This window comes from Pan troglodytes, chromosome 18 (genome assembly GCF_028858775.2).
Source record: "Pan troglodytes isolate AG18354 chromosome 18, NHGRI_mPanTro3-v2.0_pri, whole genome shotgun sequence".
Taxonomy (NCBI): domain Eukaryota; kingdom Metazoa; phylum Chordata; class Mammalia; order Primates; family Hominidae; genus Pan; species Pan troglodytes.
This window is the reverse complement of record NC_072416.2, coordinates 34841331-34849564: the sequence shown is the minus strand read 5'-3', so window position 1 is coordinate 34849564 and position 8234 is coordinate 34841331.

The window sequence follows — 8234 nt, the reverse complement described above, 5'->3', positions numbered from 1 at the left end:
TGGGCGCAGTGGCTCACGCCCATAATCCCAACACTTTAGGAGGCCGAGGTGGGCAGATCACGAGGTCAGGAGATTTAGACCATCCTGGCTAACACAGTGAAACCCCGTCTCTACTAAAAATACAAAAAATGGCCGGGCACGGTGGCTCACACCTGTAATCCCAGCACTTTGGGAGGCTGAGGTGGGCGGATCACAAGGTCAGGAGATCGAGACCATCCTGGCTAACACGGTGAAAACCCATCTCTACTAAAAATACAAAAAAATTAGCCGGGCTTGGTGGCGGGTGCCTGTAGTCCCAGCTACTAGGGAGGCTGAGGCAGGAGAATGGTGTGAACCCGGGAGGCAGAGCTTGTAGTGAGCCAAGCTCGTGCCACTGCACTCCAGCCTGGGCAACAGTGCAAGACTCCATCTCAAAAAAAATAAAAATTAAAAATATAGGCCGATTCTTCCTTGTGCTTGGCATTGAGCTCCCGCAGCCGAGCCTGGGTCATGCCTGCCCTGCCCGGCCCCGGATGCACACTGCAAGGCTCCTGCTGGTGCCCCTGGAACACGGGAGGCTGCTGAGCGTGAGTGGCGGTGTCCAGCAGGAGCTGTGTGGCAGGGAGGGCATCCATGGCTGCAGCCAACAACGGCAACAAGCCCAGAGTCTGGAGGAGTATCTGCTTTGCGGCAGGCCACGATACAGAGGGCTCCCATGTCGCTGTCGGTTGCTACAGGTGTGAACGAAGGGGGATGAATGCAGAAATGAAGACCAAGACAAAAAGATCTGTTTTGAAAGAAGGGGTCAGGGGGCTCCTTGCTTCTAGTGAACAAGGGCAGCCCTGAGCTTCCATAGCCCTTCATATTTATTAGGTAGAAACAGCAGGGAGGGAGAGGTAACGGTTGGTCAGTTGCTTGATTTATCACAGGTACACATAATTGCTTTCTTTGTACAACAGGCTTCAGATGTTCCTATAGGTAATCACAAGGAACACCGCGCTTGGGGCGTGACTGCTCTCAGCACTCCCTCTGTGGGCAGATGCAGCCGTCAGTTTTCCAACATCCTGCTTTCATGAGAACAGTTTTCTGTTTACTCATATAGCCTCCAGTGGTATACTGAGTTGGTCACGACCCAAATTTTCTCGACCTGTAATACTCCCAGAGACACGTCTGCTTTGATGAGAGGCTTCATGACTCGGTGGTCATGGCCACCCAGGACAGCGACAGCAGCTTTCTGGTCAAGGTTGGCTTCCTGAAGATCCTGCGCAGGTATGAGATTACCTTCACTCTGCCCCCGCCCAGTGAGCAAGCACGTCCGTGAGGCACCTGTTCCCAGCCTCTGCATGTCAAGCTCCTCAGCGTTGTTCCTGTCCCTGAAGGTTACAGTGTCAAGTGCAAGTACTCAGCGCACAAAGAGGGTGTCCTCAAAGCCGCGATGCTGCCAGCCTGAGAAGGTGGCGCAGGCGCCTGTGTGAGCGTGGCAGTGCAGGCTGGCGCCAGGGGCCGACACCACGGCGTGCCCACCTGCGGGACGGTGTCAAGGGCTCGGGCGCCGCGCTGGAATACGACTCGCAGCACAGCCACTGGCACGGCTTTGACTGAGGCCGGAGGCCCTGCCCGCCCCGAGCCCTCAGCCTTAAACCCCGCCTGGTCCCCGTGACACGCTGCGTGATGGTGGCTTCCTCGGCCCTCTCCGGGGTGGGCGTGGGGTGGAGTGGCCCTGGCCAGCCTCCCACCTCTGCCTTCATTCCTGCCACCACCGTGCCTCTCCCGTCCTCCTCTTCCACTTCCTCCTCTCCGTGTGCCTCAGGCTCCTGCCAGAAGACATTGGTTGAGCCCACAAGGAGACTGTCTGGGGAAGGGATGGGGAGGGCCTGGGGTGGGTTCTCCCCACTGCCCACCCCAACCCACAGGAGCTCCAGCTAGGGTCTGGGGGAGGATGGAGCTTGCACTGTGACGTCGTGGCCCCATCACTGCTGCTGCTGCCTGGCGTCAGCCACCTCTCCTGCTCCTCTCTCTTCTCCTCTGCTGTCCACAATGAGTAGGAGGGAGGTGCAGTCCCCACCTCTCACCCCTCAGGTCTGTGTTACTTGGTTTTTAAGTGACTGATTGGGATAGAACCCTAAAGAAATAAAACTTCCAGTGGATACGAAATTATATATATATATATATATATATATATATATATATATGCCCATATGTGTGTGTGTATATATATATATATATGCCCATATGTGTGTGTGTGTGTATATATATATATATATATATATATGCCCATATGTATATATATGGGCATGGTGGCTCATGCCTGTAATTCCAGCACTTTGGAAGGCCAAGACAGGAGGATCACTTGAGACCAGGAGATCAAGACCAGCCTGGTCAACAGAGCAAGACCCCATAAGACCCCATCTCTATCTACAAAAATAAAAATAAAAAATAAAAATAAATTTAAAATATATTAACTGAAATTAAAAACAATAAAATAGAATTTCTTTATCTGATGGAAAGGATATATATTTTTTAAAAACTAGGCCGGGTACAATGGCTCACGCCTGTAATCCCTGCACTTTGGGAGGCCAAGGCGGGCAGATCACGAGGTCAAGAGCTTGAAAGCATCCTGGCGAACATGGTGAAATGCTGTCTTTACTAAAAATACAAAAATTAGCTGGGGGTGGTGGCACGCACCTGTAGTCCCAGCTACTCAGGAGGCTGAGGCAGGAGAATCGCTTGAACCACAGAGGCGGAGGTTGCAGTGAGCTGGGATCACGCCACTGCATTCCAGCCTGGGTGATAGAGTGAGACTCCATCTCAAAAAAAAAAATAAAAACCCAAAAAACTAACTACTACAACTAATAAATGAATTTAGCTCTGTCTAGGATACAAGTTCAATATACAAAAATCAGTTGCATTTTTTCAGCTGTAAATTTTGTGTACCATTAGTGACAACTGGAAAATAAAATGTAAGGGATTTCCATTCATATTATTCTTATTCAACAAAGTGCTGGAAGATCTAGCCAGTGCAAGAGGGCAAGAGAAGAAAATAAAAGGCATGCAGATTGGAAAGGAAGAAATAAAACTCACTATTTGGAGATGACATGATTGTCTACAGAGAAAATATGAAGGAATCTACCAAAAAACTCCTGGAACTAATGAGTTCAGCAAGGTCTCAGTGTACAAGACATAGATTGGAAATATCAATTACATTTCTATACACTAACAATGAACAGGTGGACACTGAAATGAAAAATATAATATGTGCCAGGCATGGTGTCGCACACATGTAATCCCAGCACTTTGGGAGGCCGAGGCGGGCAGATCGCTTGAGGTCAGGAGTTTGAGACCAGCCTGACCAATATAGTGAAACCTCATCTCTACTAAAAATACAAACATTGGCCGGGCGTGGTGGCTGGGCGTGGTGGCTCACTCCTGTAATCCCAACATTTTGGGAGGCCAAGGTGGGCAGATCACCTGAGGTCAGGAGTTCAAGACTAGCCTGGCCAACATGGCAAAACTCCATCTCTACTAAAAATGCAAAAATTAGCCAGGTGTGGTGGCACATGCCTGTAGTCCCAGCTACTTGGGAGGCACAAGAATTTCTAGAACCCAGGAGGTGGAGGTTGCAGTGAGCTGAGATTGCCCCACTGCACTGTAGCCTGGCTAAACTGTCTCCAAAAAAAAAGAAAAGAAAAGAAATAAAAATATAATATGACTTACAGTCTCTCAAAACAAGAAAAAGGAAATATGTAAGTGTAAATCTAACAAAATATGTATAGGACTTCTATGCTGAAAAGTACACAACACTAATAAAAGAAATCAAAGGTCTGTATAAATGGAGAGACATACTACGTTCATGGATCAGAAGACTCACTATAGTAAAGATATTAATTCTCCCCCAAATTGTTATACAAGTTTAATAAAATGTCTATTAAAATCCCAGCAAGGTTTCTTTGTGGGTTTTGTGTTTGTTTGTTTATTTTTTAAATTTATGTATGTATTTATTTATTTTTAGATGGAGTCTCCCTCTGTCACCCAGGCTGGAGTACAGTGGCGCAATCTCAGCTCACTACAACCTCCGCCTCCCGGGTTCAGGCAGTTCTCCTGCCTCAGCCTCCTGAGTAGCTGCGATTACAGGCACCCGCCACTACATGTGGCTAATTTTTGTATTTTTAGTAGAGACGGGGTTTCAGCATGTTGGTCAGGCTGGTCTCGAACTCCTGACCTTGTGATCCGCCTACCTCAGCCTCCCAAAGTGCTGGGATTACAGGCATGAGCCATCGCGACAAGCCTTGTTTTTGTTTTTTAGACAGAGTATTGCTCTGTTGCCCAGGCTGGAGTGCAGTGGTGTGATGTCGGCTCACTGCAACCTCCGCCTCCCGGGTTCAAGCAATTCTCCTGCCTCAGCCTTCCAAGTAACTGGGATTACAGGCGTATACCACCACGCCCAGCTAATTTTTGTATTTTTAGTAGAGACAGGGTTTTGCCATGTTGCCCAGGCTGCTATCGAACTCCTGGCATCAAGGGATCAGCCCACCTCAGCCTCTCCAAGTGCTGGGATTACAGGCGTGAACCACTGCACCCAGCCCCAGCGAGATTTCTTTGTAAATATAGACAAGATTATCCTAAAATTTATATGAAAAGGAGAGGAAACTAGAATAGCTAAAACAATTTTGAAAAAGAAGAATAAAATAAAAAGAATCATCACTAGATTAAAAACTTATTATATAGCTAGAGTAATCAAGACTCTATTGGCAGAAGAATAAATCACTGAAACAGAATAGAGAGCCTAGAAGCAGACCCATATATATATTTCCAACTGATTTCTTACAAAGTTGCAAAAGCAGCCAGGTGCAGTGGCTCATGCCTGGAATCCCAGCACTTTGGGAGGCTGAGCCGGGTGGATCGCCTGAAGTCAGGAGTTCGAGACCAGCCTGGCCAACATAGTGAAACCCTGTCTCTACTAAAAATACAAAAAATTAGCTAGGTGTAGTGGTGGGTGCCTACTTGGGAGCTACTTGGGAGGCTGAGGCAGAAGAATCGCTTGAACTTGGGAGGCGGAGGTTGCAGTGAGCCGAGATCGTGCCACTGCACTCCAGCCTGGGTGACAGAGCGAGACTCCGTCTCCAAAAAATAAAAATAAAATACAAAAAAATGGCCGGGTGCAGTGGCTCACGCCTGCAATCCCAGCACTTTGGGAGGCCAAGGCAGGCAGATCACGTGAGGTCAGGAGTCGGAGACCAGCCTGACCAACAGGGAGAAACCCTGTCTCTACTAAATATACAAAATTAGCCGGGCATGGTGGCACATGCCTGTAATCCCAGCTACTTAGCAGGCTGAGGCGGGAGAATCACTTGAACCCAGGAGGCGCAGGCTGCAGTGAGCCGAGATTGCGCCATTGCACTCCAGCCTGGGCAACAAGAGCGAAACTCTGTCTCAAAAAAAAAAAAAAAAAAATTAGCCGGGCATGGTGGTGCCTGTCTGTGGTCCCAGCTGCTTGGGAGGCTGAGACAGGAGAATTGCTTGAACCTGGGAGGCAGAGGTTGTAGTGAGCCGAGATCTCACCACTGCACTCCATCCAGGGTGACAGATGAGACTCCATCTCAAAAACAAACAAACAAACCAACAAACCAACAAAACAAAATTAAAAAACCAAAGGCAATTCAGTGGTGCTTTTCAACAGGTGGTGTTAGAGTAATTAGACATCCATAGACAAAAACACAAAACCCTAAAAGCCCGTACACAAAAATTAACTCCAAATGAGTTACAAACTTAAATGTAAAATGTAAAAACTATAAAACTTTCAGAAAAAAACAGAAGAGTATCTTAAGGTTCTAATGTTATACAAAGAGTTCTTGATACCTAAAGCATAATTCATAAAAGGAAAAAGTGACACATTGAACTTAATCCAAATTTAAAACTTTCTGAAACATAGGCTGAGGCACCAGAATCACTTGAGCCCAGGAGGTGGAGGTTGCAGTGAGCTAAGATCACTCCACTGCACTCTAGCCTGGGCAACACAGCGAGACCCTGTCTCAAAAGAAAAAAAACCCCACAACTTTCTGAAACAGCTTTATTGAGATATAATTCACATACCATACAATTCACCCATCTAAAGTGCACAATTCAATGGGTTTTTGTTTACTATATTAATTTTTTTTTTTTTAGATGGAGTCTTGCTCTGTCGCCCAGGCTGGAGTGCAGTGGCACAATCTCGGCTCACTGCAAGCTCCACCTCCCAGGTTCACGCCATTCTCCTGCCTCAGCCTCCCGAGTAGCTGAGACTACAGGAGTCCGCCACCATGCCGGCTAATTTTTTTGTATTTTTAGTAGAGACAGGGTTTCACCGTGTTAGCCAGGATGGTCTCAATCTCCTGACCTTGTGATCCGCCCGCCTCGGCCTCCCAAAGTGCTGGGATTACAGGCGTGAGCCACCGCGCCCGGCTAATTTTTTTTTAATGGAGTTTCACTCTTGTTGCCCAGGCTGGAGTGCAATGGCATGATCTCAGCTCACCACAACCAATGACTCCTGGGTTCAAGCCATTCTCCTGCCTCAGCTTCCCGAGTAGCTGGGATTACAGGTGTGCACCACCACACCCAGCTAATTTTTGTATTTTAGTAAAGACGGGTTTTCTCCATGTTGGTCAGGCTCATCTTGAACTCCCAACCTCAGGTGATCTGCCTGCCTCAGCCTCCCAAAGTGCTGGGATTACAGGCATGAGCCACCATGCCTGGCCTACTATATTATTACTTTTTAAAAACTGTGATAAAACCGGTCAAGCATGGTGTCTCATGCCGGTCATCCCAGCACTTTGGGAGGCTGAGGCAGGCAGATCACTTGAGCTCAGGAGTTTGAAACCAGCCTGGGCAATGTGGCAAAACCCCATCTCTAAAACACAAGCAAACAAAAATTAGCCAAGCGTGGGCCAGGCGTGGTGGCTCATGCTTGTAATCCCAGCACTTTGAGAGGCCGAGGCAGGTGGATCACCTGAGGTGAGTTCGAGACCAGCCTGGCCAACATGGCGAAAACCCATCTCTACTAAAAACACAAAAATTAGGCCAGGTGTGGTGGCTCACACCTGTAATCCCAGCACTTTGGGAGGCCAAGGCGGGCGGATCACCTGAGGTCAAGAGTTCGAGACCAGCCTGACCAACATGGAGAAACCCCGTCTCTACTAAAAATACAAAAATTAGCTGGTGTGATGGCACATGCCTGTAATCCCAGCTACTCGGGAGGCTGAGGCAGAAGAATCGCTTGAACCCAGGAGGCGGAGGTTGTGGTGAGTCGAAATCGCGCCACTGCACTCCAGCCTGGGCAACAAGAGCAAAATTTCATCTCAAAACAAAAAAAGAAGTGTAACTAACAACATCAGGTGGTGGGACTCGGACATTTTTGGACCCCCCATACCAGCACCCACACCTCGAAGAGCAGATGTTTTGAATTGGAAACATCGAATTTTCAGTCCACCTAGAGTAAGCCCTTTGTCGGCTCAGCTTCTTGAACGTATGCGTTTCATGCTCACCACATCCAAACTGTAAGGCTCCATCCAACCAACCAACCAAAATCCCTGTCCTGGACGGGAGCGGTGGCTCCCGCCGGTAATCCCAGCACTTTGGGAGGCCGAGGCGGGCGGATCACTTTAGACCATCTTGGCCAGCATGATGAAACCCCATATTTACTACAAATGCAAATTTTAGCTGGGTGTGGCGGTGCACACCTGTACAGCTACTTGGGAGGCTGAGTTGGGAGAATCGCTTGAACCCGGGAGGCAGAGGCTTCAGTGAGCAGATCATACTACACTGCAGCGTGGGTGATTAAGTCAGACTCTGTGAAAAGAAAGAAAAAGAAAGGAAAGAAAGAAAGGGAAGGAGGGAAAGAGGGAGGGAGGGAAGGAAGGAAGGAAAAAACCTCCCTGTCCTTTTGGCCCTGAAGGGACCTTCGCTTTCCAAAGGGCTATGGCAAGAAGGGTGGGTCGCAGCCACGTCACCGGCGGGAGGGTCGGCAAGGACGGTTGCTAGGTCGCCGCACAGCTTCCGCCGCGGAGAGAACCAAAGGACTGGGAGGAGAAGTGAACGCCCGCCCCATCCACGGTGCGGCCTGGGATTGGCTCACCGTTGTAAAGCCATACCCCCAACCCGGGCAGCGCCGCGGCCACCCGCCCGGTTCCGAAACGGACCAGCAGGGGGCGGCCTGCACGTCCTGGCCGTGGCTCCTGCCCGTGGAGGCGACCCCAGCGGCCCAGACAACTAAGACCCGTGTT